The 12,741-nt window shown below is 50.2% G+C and overlaps 1 protein-coding gene across 2 annotated transcripts in view; it reads right to left on the reverse strand.

The window, feature by feature from the left end:
• LOC138492177 (reticulon-4 receptor-like) overlaps nucleotides 1–10,901 on the reverse strand; it is a 1,313,617-nt gene extending 1,302,716 nt beyond the window's left edge. For both annotated transcript variants that reach the window (XM_069619197.1, XM_069619196.1), the window contains exon 1: nucleotides 9,914–10,901. The gene's annotated coding sequence lies outside the window, so the exon portion shown is untranslated. The remainder of the gene's footprint in view (nucleotides 1–9,913) is intronic.
• Between the last annotated feature and the right edge of the window lie 1,840 nt (nucleotides 10,902–12,741).

A 12,741-nucleotide genomic window follows, 5' to 3' on the forward strand; every position in this document is an offset into this window, starting at 1 on the left:
AGCGGTACTGTTCATAACGGTACCGTTGCTACCATCCTGGTCTGCTCACGGGTGCCTGACCAGGCTTCCAGAGCAGCACCCGCGAGAGTTACCGCAACAGTTGCAATGAGGCCCATTATTTGGTATTCCTATTCTTTCTTATTTAGGGTCAGTGCTGAAAGTGTTAGACATGTGGAACTCCTGTTCTCATTACACTCATTTTTTTAAGGGGCCTGAACAAGAAAGCCCGCCACTCCAGAAATAAAGAGCCACATGGTGCTGGCAAAACATTTTTTTTTAAAATGTTTGTTTTTTTAGAGGTTGCAAGGGAGACCTCAGAGGTCGCAGTTGCCACCTCTGGCGGCCCCCAAATGACGTCCCTGGATACTCACTAGGAGAGTGAGTAGATTGCACTGTTGAGTATCATGGTGCCACAGACAGTCAGTAGCCAGCAGCAGTCAACATATTACTGCCAAATGTTCATTTCCATACCGTGTGTTGATTCAGTTGGAGTCCTTGCCTCTTCCCTCTGCCCAAAGTCACCGAACCACAAAACCGCCCGACTGCTCTCTATTTACTCCTCGAGTTTGTTTTGTCGGTTTTGCTCATCAGCTCTCCGGTCTAAATCATCACATCACAACCCACGTCCGCAGCAGGCATGGAAGCGCAATAGCCTTACAGGGGCTGGCAGGAGCCAACAGATGTCAGCCGAAGGGGGCCGTATAGGACTTACTCACTCCACTCAGACCGCCATGCCATGCGATCCTTCTGAAACCTTCCTCCTGCTGGCTGCCGGCTAGAGGAAAGGACCTGATAGCACACTCTCATTGAACCACAACAACCAGCCATTTCTATGCAAGAATATGGATTTGACATCTTGAGTGCGTGCCCCCCAATGGTTCTCAGTGTGGGACTTCCATTTGGGTGAATGCTGGATTTCTCTTTTCAAGTATTTCCAAATTAACTAATTTAATTTGTTTTATTCATGAATGGGATGGGAGTCAATGGGAAATTGCATTTTTCAAGGCAACGTAAATATTCTGGGGACATGAAGAAAGACTTGTGGCCTATTGTGCAAGTTATGCTGATACTGACAAATGACCAATCTAGCATCACTTTAACTCCACTGGACAGTCTTCATGGTATTACATATTACTGCTGGTGGTATCTTAGTACAAACAGTGTTAATTACTGTTAGTGATACATTTTTAAAACAATGGCACATATTTTCTTGCAGTTAAAGCACTTGCAGTAATTCTGGTTGTATGAGATGCTGTGATCTTTAAAACATATTAACTTTAGGATAGGGGACAGGAGCCCTGCAATGCACATTACTCCTCCTATTTTACTTGTTAGTAACAGCACCTGACTTTTACTTAAGGAAGCAGTAGGCTGTTCTTGTGACAATATTTAAGAGCAGCTCGGAGCTGTGGTATCTATCTCTATTTCTAGGTATCGGTTTTTCTTTAATGGGGATTACTGGTGGTAATAGAATTACTTCTTATGGTAATGCATTTATCAGGCTGGGTAATGGGATGTGTCCTTCTGTAATTAAAGGTATGTCATGTCAGGTGGTAAATAACAGTTACCAGTAAGGATAATGTGTGTGCAATGCCCAGCTCGAATGTTGAGTACAGCCTGGTCATATTTGGTTGGGCCTGTGGCCATTTTGCAGATAGAAGAGTTTCCTCTGCCTTAATGCACGGCGCGAGTAAAGTGACCAAGCAGGGGGTATCGGGTTCCTTTCCTGTAGCCCAGAAAGTGTCTCCACCACTTAATGGTCTGAAATATCAGCTCAACGAAGCAAAGAAAATTAGCCTAAGATTAGATGCATTAGCGCATATTGTGTGACATTAGTAGCGTCTTGTTTCCAAGTGCAAAGTATCAATATTGTGAATAACACTGGTTTCAGATATGCCGTTTGATTTGTTTGTGCTACTGCGGGAGCGCATAATCTATTGACGCTGTGGAGACAGAAGCAGACTGTGAACGGCTCCTATGCAGAAATAGAGGAGGAACGTAATGCATATGAGCAGAATCCAGACGGATGTAATGTTATATTCTGAATAGCTTATATATTTAGATCGTAGTATTTCAGAGTTATTGTAATACTTTTACAGAATTCGAAATATGTCGATGGGGGAAGGTGCTACGGAGCCAGTTGTGGCCTAGCTCCGGTCCTGCGGGAAAGTGAGGGCCTTGGGTGTAGCTCTGAACATTAGGCCACTCTCTCTTTGTAGAATCAGGTGACGCGTACATGCAAATAGCTGACCAGATCACCAAAGGTTGCAACGTGGGAATCCAGAACGGAGATGTTCAACTAAGTGTCATAGACAGTGGGTGAAGTAGGCATTTTCCACCAACAAGGCCTACAAATGTCCATCCGCTCAACCCAGGAGTAAGCCATGTGGTCCAGGTCTCAGATTAAAATAACTTTGACATTTGACACACCTTGTAAAATTAGCACCCTGGTTTGTTGGTTTGAATTAGATCAGCCAATCAGGATGGAGGATTCCAAGAAAATGTTTTGCACTGTTCCTTCTTAACATGCCTGTGTAGTTTCTGACTTGCTGCTTCCATGTCCTGTCATGACCCTTTCTCCACCTAGTCCCTCTCTGCATTCCTCTCTTGCCAGACAAAGCCTTGGTCCTTCGTGGCCCATATTGTCCTCGATGGCTTGGCCGCCCTGACGCACAGCTCTTCTGTGTGCGCCAGCACTGGCCATCACCTCCAATAGTGCGCTGTGTTGTAGCTCTATGGCAATGCTGCACAGGGTGATAATAGCCTTTAACTTTTGAGAGGCGGGATTCATAGCCAATGGGTGGCCTAAGCCCCCATAATGGCCCTTGCTTCTCTCGGGGCCATTCAGTTGGGTTTTCGTGGCACCCACTAGCCACAAATACCTCCCTCGCGGGCTCTAAGCCTTCATGCTGGACTCCTTAAAAGATCCCTAGAAAGGCATTGATCAAAATGTACTTCTAAGCGCCTCAGTCAATCAATTTACATACGAGTCTTTGTGTCTGCCTAGCTATCTCACCCACTCCCTCCATATATAGCTATGTATCGACCAATCCATCAATATATCTATTTAAAATTGTATTTATCTATCAATCTGGTGGTACCTAGTTATCGATGTGTTGGGAATGGGTTATTATACACGATTACACATTTTATATGGCTACATGCATATTTTAATATCTAAATACATGTTTAAAACGTATCTGCAAATATATAGCAAACAGCTATCCGTAGATGTACCTGGCTATGCAGCTCTAGGTATGAGTGTGTATACGTATCTGTGTCTCTATACCTCTCCTCCCTCTATAGATCGCTCTCGGCCCCACGGCCCATCGGTCTGGTCTGACTATAAGTAGCGGCCTACGTCATATGAAGGCGAATCCGCGAACCTTGGGGCATTCTATCATCGCAACACATGATTGCAAGGTTGTATACGAATTGTTCGTTTTACAACTGTTCGAATTACAATTGACCTTTTCACAATTGACCGAATTGTGAAGGTCAATTGTAACATATATGTGGGGGGAAACCCCCCACAACCCCCCACCCAACGCCAAACCCCCCAAAACCCATATATATATATATATATATGTATATATATATATATATACGGTCAATTGTGAAAAGGTCAATTGTGACCCTTTAAATTTGGTCAATTGTTCATTCGAACAATTGTGAACGAACAATTTGGGTAATACCGATTGGCAATGGATCTGCGCCTCGTCCGCTTTGCAGCTGAGAACATGGTGGCGTAGATCAGGCGCGCACCAGTAGACTGTCAAACATTATGTTAATTCACACAGACTTGTGAGGGGAGTTGGTCTCTTTGCCCATACGTCTCACCTCCCTGGGGCAGAGGAGAATGAGCGACCAGCCGCTCGCTGAAGGCTCGGACGGACCCCACAGGACCGAAGGCTTCCTCCGAGAGAATGAGGGGCCGGGCAGAGTCTGTGACATGTCAGACCAACGCCTAACATGAGACAGGTTCTGCCTGACATGAGACAGCCGCTGCCTGACATCCCCTCTCTAGCAAGCCTGTCAGGTGATTTTGCCCCTTTGCCCCGATAGCCACGCCCCCCTCCTGCACCCTCCTGTCAGTCCTATTAGAGACGCTCCCATCGCAGACCACAACAATTAAGGGCTTGTGTCGCAAGCAGGTGCAAGTTCATTTCTACAAAAACAAAGCGGGATTTAAGTCGGAAGTTTGGACTTGATCCAGTTTCCTGCCTGCAACTAATGGGCAGTTACATGAGCAGAAGTCGGGCACAGTATCAATTAGCTAATGCTTCGTGTTCCCGGAACAGCCACGGCGACCCCCCCCCGCCCCCAATAATCCTACTCTCAGGGTCGCCTGCACAGACCACTCGGGGCCGCCTCTCTGTGCCGTGCGGGGGGCTCCCTCAGCCGTCTTTGAGTGGGAGATCTCTGCGAGTGTTTGTCCCGTTCACGCATCACAGCTGGATCCCCCCCAGCCCCCTCCCCACAGCTCGTACCCGATGGACAGCCATTATATTTAGGGACAATGGAGCTCTCTGCGCGTGTTTCTCCGGTCCACGCATCATAGCAGGACCTCACCCCGCCCCCACCGCCCCGCCGCCCCCAAGGGACAGCCATTATATATATGGACAATGCTCTCGCTGTCTCCAGTATCGGCTTCGCTGGCTGGGGTGTCATCCACCTGCAATCTTTGCGTAAAAAAAACAACGTTTGATCTCTTTGTGCATCCCGTGGGCAGTCCTCGGTATTCATGTCAAAGGCACATTGTGTGGAGACGAGTAACACCTACTTCCGGAGGCGCATTGGCTTATAGGGGGCACTGATATTATTGGACGTGCTGGCGCCACCTGAGTGTCTTGGATAGAAGGGTTCAGCCAGTCGCGCTTGTGAGGAAGAGCCCGATCCAGCATCGGAAGGGCTGGAGGGGGTGGAGCAGAGTCAGTCGATTGCAATGCATTCTGGGAAGGTGCTGCCTATTAAAGGCTGGTGGTCTCTGCCATTGGTTGGTAGCATATCAGTCCGAGCCTGTCAAGCAAGTGGCCGATTCATCCCCAGCCGCTCGGGCTGTTGGGTGGTTTCTGCTTGCCGAGTGATGCTCGGGTTTGCCCTTAGGCCAGTCCGCTTTCACCCACTACCACCCGCAGGCTGGCATGATCCATGTGGCAGTTCTCGCGCAATATTTCTCGCGATATATTCCGTCAGTGTCAGAAGTCTGACACCGTATTCTTACTGCCTGGTAATAAACCCCCAACTAATGCATATTACGCATCATCTAAAGGCTGCCGTGGAAGGGCTCCCCTCCGTGGATGCTGTGCCAGACATCTCCACAGGCTAGAGCACTGGCTACTGTCCCCCGGCAAGGGGAAATGGTAAATGTCCTGGCCTTGTGGAGAAACCACCAGCATAGACTAGTGTGTGTGTCAGAACCTGTGGGTGGGTGGGGGGTGCTGGGGGTGAGGCAACCCCCACTCCTTGCTCCCTCTCTCTGTACACACAACTTTCTCTGCAGCCCTAGCGTCTCTAGAACCATATATTAGCAAACATTTTCTGGAGGAAAAAAATGCAACGGTTCGTTTTCTAAAAAAATCCGTGCACCCCAAAGTCCTTCTTGAGAGGTGACCTAGTTGGCCTAGTTTAAAAAAACGGTTTCCCAGTGTAAGTTTGGCTATCAGTGCAATTCAGCTGTTGTTTCTCGCGTTATTCTACTTCGCTTCATGTCAGTCTCTCTGGATTGCAGCGAGGGCTGCCAGCAGGACGAGGACAGATTACAAAATCAGACCAGAGAAGGATTTACAGCTCATTTGTTTGCGGTTAAAGATTTTCTCACTAGGAACTCTGGGCTGAAACAACCTCTGGCCCTGTTTGTATCTTCTAATCAGGACAGCATTTGCCTGCCTTTGGGTGACAGCTGGTTCTCGTTGGCCAATGTGAAATGAGCGCCACACGGTGCCACAGAGGAAAGGAGAGGGGCCCCACTCTCATTGAGGATTCAAGCAGCAGCTCGGCAAGCACACTGGAACCCAATCAAAGTGCATGATTGCAAACACCCTGGTACTCGAACAATGTGCAGGCTTGCAAACACACCAGTATCCAAGCAATGTGCCTTCCAGCAAGCACACTGGTCCCGGAGCAGTGTGTAGGGCTGCAAACACGCTGGTACTCGAACAATGTGCAGGCCTGCAAACACACCAGTATCCAAGTAATGTGCCTTCCTACAAGCACACTGGTCCCGGAGCAACGTGCAGGGCTGCAAACACACTGGTACTAGAGCAAAGGGCAGGGCTGAAAACACACTGATCCCTGAGTAATGTGCAGGGCTGCAAACACACCGGTACTCAAGCAATGGCAAGGGCTGAAAACATCCTGGTCCCTGAGTAATGTGTAGGACTGCAAACGCACCGGTACTCAAGCAATGGGAAGGGCTGAAAACACCCTGGTCCCTGAGTAATGTGTAGGACTGCAAACACACCGGTACTCAAGCAATGGCAAGGGCTGAAAACACCCTGGTCCCTGAGTAATGTGTAGGACTGCAAACAGACCGGTACTCAAGCAATGGGAAGGGCTGAAAACACCCTGGTCCCTGATTAATGTGTAGGGCTGCAAACACACCACGATCCAAGCAATGTGCCTTCCTGCAAGCAGACTGGTCTCGGAGCAATGTGTAGCGCTGCAAACACACTGGGACTCGAGCAATGGGCAGGGCTGAAAACACCCTAGTCACTGAGCAATGTGTAGGACTGCAAACACACTGGCACTAGAGCAATGGGCAGGGCTGCAAACACACTGGGACTCGAGCAATGGGCAGGGCTGAAAACACCCTAGTCACTGAGCAATGTGTAGGGCTGCAAACACACTGGGACTCGAGCAATGGGCAGGGCTGAAAACACCCTGGTCCCTGAGCAATGTGTAGGGCTGCAAACACACTGGGACTCGAGCAATGGGCAGGGCTGAAAACACCCTAGTCACTGAGCAATGTGTAGGACTGCAAACACACTGGCACTAGAGCAACGTGCAGGGCTGCAAACACACCCTGATCCATGAGCAACGTGCAGGGCTGCAAACACACTGGGACTCGAGCAATGGGCAGGGTTGCAAACACGCCGATATACAATCAATGTTGAGGCGGGGCTGCAAACCAACTGGTACCCGAGAAATGTGCAGGCCTGCAACACACCAGTATCCAGACAATGTGCAGAGCTTCAGACACACTGGCCCCGAGCATTGGGCAGGGTTGCAAACAGGCCGGCATACAAGCAATGTCCAAGCAAGACGGCACACCAACTGGTACCTGAGACATGTTCAGGACTGCAACTGGCCCCCGAGCCATTTGCAAATCTGCAAATGCAAACACCCCAGCCATTTGCAGATCTGCAAACACACTGGACATATGCAGGTCAGTAAATACACCGATGTTCGAGCAGTTATCAGGCAGACAGGCAGGGCTCAGCCTCCTGCTTAGAACGATGCAGCGTCCATGTTAGAACAATTACGGGCACACCCCAGGCAGGTGGGCGCAAGGATAGGTCAAACCCATAATATGTGCTCGATGCTTCAGGCAAGAGCCTCATAGTCATACTAGTTCATAGATAGGAACACTGCCAGGACCATTACACTTCAATCACATGGTCGGGGAACCAAAGGTGGGCATGACTGTTAGTACACTTGATCTAGAGTCTCATTATGACACATTTAAGCCGTACACTCAGTGGCACGATTAAGAAACAGCGTTATGATATGATAGGTTGTTTATAGCGCGCCCAGGGGTTTCTAAGCGCGGATCCGGGGATCGAACCTGTGGTGCTCCGTGTCGTCTTGCTTCAAAGGCGAGCACGTTGCCGCTGAGCTATCCCCGTTAGAAGGCATTTAGAGCAGACTCATTGTTAGAACAATAACGCCAGAGCCTCATTCTTAGAACAACCAGGCAGCATTCTTATTGTTCGAGCATTCATCGGCACAATCAAGGCGCAGGCTCATTCTCAGAGCGATCGCTGGCGTAATCCTGGGGCGCCCCGCTAATAGAAGACACCAGCTGCAGGAGCATTGTTAGGATGCTCAAGGCGTTGCCTGAAAGTTGAAAGAAACGAGGTTCTTAGAAAAATTGCGATAACGCCTCCGTGATTCGACAGTCAAGGCACAGGATCTCCTGCAGAGCAACTGGGAACCTGGTTCATTGGTGGAGCAACTGTGGTAATACCCCATGTATAGGGCAGCCATCAGAAAGCCTCGCTGGTAGAACACTTGGGATGATGTCTCGGTGATAGAATGGTCGGAATAAAGCCTCGTTTTGCCGATAGACCACTTGGTACAGAGCCTCACTCAGGGAACACATAAGAGAAAGCCTCGCGGATAGCACAGCTAGGATGCAGGCTCAGCGACAGACCCCATGGGATAGTGCCAAGTGGCAGACCCCTACGGATAGTGCCTCACTCAGAATCTCACTCACAGAACACATACGAGAAAGCCTCGCGGATAGCACAGCTAGGATGCAGGCTCACCGACAGACCCCATGGGATAGTGCCGACTGACAGACCCCTACGAATAGTGCCTCACTCAGAATCTCACTCCCAGAACACACAAGAGAAAGCCTCGCCAATAGCACAGCTAGGGTGCAGGCTCACCGACAGACCCCATGGGATAGTGCCGACTGACAGACCCCTACGAATAGTGCCTCACTCAGAATCTCACTCCCAGAACACACAAGAGAAAGCCTCGCCAATAGCACAGCTAGGGTGCAGGCTCACCGACAGACCCATGGTATAGTGCCGACTGACAGACCCATGGGATAGTGCCTTGCTGAGAGACTCCTTGGGATAGAGCCTCACTGATAGCACAGCTAGACGCAGCCTCACCGACAGACCCCCTGTGATAGTGCCTTGAGAGAACACTTAGATAGAGCCTCACTGAGAGAGCACTTAAAATAGAGCCTCACTGATCGCACAGTCGCCTCATTGACGGGCCACTTTCGATAGAGCCTCGCCGAGAGAACACTTAAAATAGAGCCTCACTGATAGCACAGCCGCCTCACTGACAGACCACTAGCGATAGAGCCTCGCCGAGAGGACACTTAAGATAGAGCCTCACTGAGAGAGCACTTAAGATAGAGCCTCACTGATAGCCAGCCGCCTCACTGACGGGCCACTTGCGATAGAGCCTCACTGAGAGAGCACTTAAGATAGAGCCTCACTGATAGCCAGCCGCCTCACTGACAGGCCACTTGCGATAGAGCCTCGCCGAGAGAACACTTAACATAGAGTCTCACTGATAGCACAGCCGCCTCACTGACAGGCCACTTGCGATAGCGCCTCGCCGAGGGGACACTTAATATAGAGCCTCACTGATAGCACAGCCGCCTCACTGACAGTCCACTTGCGATAGAGCCTCGCCGAGAGGACACTTAAGATAGAGCCTCACTGATAGCATAGCCGCCTCACTGACAGACCACTTGCGATAGAGCCTCACTGAGAGAACTCTTAAGATAGAGCCTCACTGATTGCACAGCCGCCTCACTGACAGGCCACTAGCGATAGAGCCTCGCTGACAGAACAGTCGAGACGCAGCCTCTCCGGTCGAAATGTAGCTGCACTGATAGAATAGAGAAGACACAGCCACACTCATTAAAAAAAAAAAACAATTAGGATAAAGCCTCGAGGAAAGAAGAACCGTGCCAGAGCGTGGCTCCCCGTTGGAGCTCTCCGCGCATCTCCCGGGTGTACTTGCATAGTCGTTCCGCCCCAAAAGCGGCCGAGGGGAAGCTATCAACCGGACCCGATGCCGCAGACGGCTGAAAACTGATGAGAATTTGTGTGACACAGCATAGACACACACAAGTCCCGGCAGCGTTTAGAGACGCGCCTGCACCGCACTTCAAAGTTGCCCTAGAATTCACGCGGGGGTTTAAATAGGCAAACTAGGCACCTACCTTCGCAGAGCGTCCGCCTCGTCGCAAGAGCCGAGGTGCACAGCAATCTCCAATAATCAACACAGTCCTCGGGTAAAGTTCTCCTGCCGTCCGCCACAGCCTCTAGTCTACAGCGATCCGAAGCCTGGGCTCAGTCAGTCAGTACCACGTATCCCCGCGGAGCCCCCTGCCTGCCTCTCCCGCTCCGGCAGGTGTGCGAGGAGACCGGACCCGCTTCAAATCACAGACATCCAGAGGTAAAGTGCCCGTCCCTCGAAGTGCTCTCAGCGCGCTCGTGACATCCTCCCGGACTGCTGCGGCAGCTGGGATCCAAGCCTCCGGGCTGGGGGACGGCGGGGGCTTCGCTGCTCTCCCCTCCCTGGGACCGAATGAGGGGAAAGGCAGTGACAGTAAAAAGCAAAGATGGATGTTTTATGAAGCTGGATCAGGGATTGAGAGGTGATGAATCTTTTATGGGATCATGTGGTTTGACGGGAGAGAGGAATCAGCCTGGGTCGGATTTACAGCCTGCAGTGAGAGGGAGAGAGGAGCGAGCAGAGGGTGGGAGGGGAGAGCAGGAAGGGAGAGGCTGCTCGAGGAGAGAGGGAGGAAGGAGGAAAGCTCAGAGCCCCTGGATCTTCGGAGTCATCGGAACCGCAGTCCAAGGAGAGCGGACCCCAGCCCTGCACAAGTTATGTCGGATCAGTCCAGGTGGATATGCGGGCGGGCGAGCGAGCGAGCGAACACTGGCTTGCAATCAGCACCATGGAGAGCGAGCGTGGGAGGCCAGCAGGCGCTGGGGAAAGTTTCAAAGCAGTGAACTTGGGGGTTAAGGATGAACTGAGCTAGGGGACGCCAAGAAGGAGCGGCTATGGAACAGAAAGGAAGACTGTAGCGCTGCCCCCAGTGTGCTGTCGCCGAGGCACATTCTGTCCTCCTGCTTTGGCAGACAGTGCGTGATAGCTGCACATCGGCCCGCTGGACCACGAGAGTGCTGTCAACAAATGTACCATTGAAAGAGACACCGTTCATCCTGCAGTTTTAGAGAGCAAGCACCGTGTACTGTGATTTATCGCGATTGTAGAGGCGCCCACATCTTGATTTTCCAAAATAGTATCACGAAGGAGGGATCAGAGTAGTACAACATGGCACAATACTATCTGCTTTTGGCGTGGAAATTGACGTATACAACTATATGCAGGCACCCAAATAATACATATGTCACGTGCAGGCTAGCATCCGGAAAAAGAAGCGGAAATCCCAGATTCGGGTAAGTCACGTATTGGAAACTACACCGAAGAAAACAGGCGTGCCGCCACAATTTCAGCTGCGCACAGAAGATGGAAGCACTTGGATACCCCATGTGTAAACACTACACAAACTGCAAAGTACACACAGAGATATTATTGCGAACCGATTCTCAATAAGATGCGGCTGACAATCAACCGACTCCCGCACACACGTAGAGGGCACATTCCTGATATTCCAAACCCTACTAAACAGCTGTGGCTGCTTAAAAAGTATATTTAATACTGATCTCTTTGGGTAAAAAGGGTCATCATACCCTGCACACTTGGGGCACACTGAAACATTCCATTCAGGCTCTTAAGTTCTAGTAATCTTGTGAATTGGTTCTTAGCATACTGCCTGTTAGTGGCATTCTCAATTTTTAGAACATAAATTAATCATAGAGAAATACAGCAGCTGTCACTGGTGTCATTTTCTCAGCTCAAATACCCTATTACAGAATGAAGGCAGGAAAGTGCTAATGAGCCTGCAATACACTCATGCAAGCTATGCTATAATAGTGGCCCCGTGGGTGAAATCTCTTCTCTTATGATTAATTCAACGGCCTACTATGCTATTTCTCTTTCTGGCACACAATGGGCCTAATTCAGAGAAAAAGTGCTAAGTCCTCAGAAACTACTAAGCTCCATAAACAACATTGTGCCTACTTTGCGGTTGCAAAAATGTCCGCAGTCTACAGATGAATGGATTCTAAACTGCAAAGTAACCTGTTACGCAAAGAATTACAGCCTTTTCACCACCATCCAGCACTCTGTGGATACTGCATACTGTCCATCGTAACTCAAGGCAGCACCCTGTGTTACTGCGTACTTTCCCCTGTAACTCAAGGCACCATCCGGGAAAAGTGCAGACCATCACACTCTAACTCCAAGCAGCAACCTGGCAAAACTTCATACTGCCCCCCTTAACTCAAGACAGAACCCCAGCAAAACTGCGCACCATCACCCCTAACTCCAAGCAGCACCATGGTGAAACTGCGTATTGTCCCCTGTAACCCAAGCCAACAACCCAGCAAAATTGCAGACCCTCATCCCTAACTCCAAGTGGCCCCTCGGTGACACTGCATATTGTATCCCGTAACTCAAAACAGCATCCTGACAAAACTGTGGACCATCACCCTTAAGTCCAAGCGACACCCCTGCAAAACTGCATACTGCCCCCTTAACTCAAGGCAGTACCCTAACGAAACTGCGGCCCATCACCCCTAACTCCAAGCGGTACCCCAGCGAAACTGCGTACTGCCCCCCATAACTCAAGGCAGCACCCCGGGTAAAACTGCAGACCATCACCCCTAACTCCAAGCGACACCCCTGCGAAACTGCGTACTGTCCCCCATAATTCAAGGCAGCACCCCGGGTAAAACTGCAGACCATCACCCCTAACTCCAAGCGACACCCCTGCGAAACTGTGTACTGTACCCCGTAACTCCAGGCAACACCCTGGTGAAACTTTGACTGTCACTTCTAATTCCAAGTGGCACCCTGCTGAAACTGCATACTGTCCCCCTTAACTCAAAGCAGCACCCCAGTGAAATTGCAAAC

The sequence above is a fragment of the Ambystoma mexicanum genome, chromosome 10 (assembly GCF_040938575.1).
Source record: "Ambystoma mexicanum isolate Mex_15411 chromosome 10, UKY_AmexF1_1, whole genome shotgun sequence".
NCBI lineage: Eukaryota > Metazoa > Chordata > Amphibia > Caudata > Ambystomatidae > Ambystoma > Ambystoma mexicanum.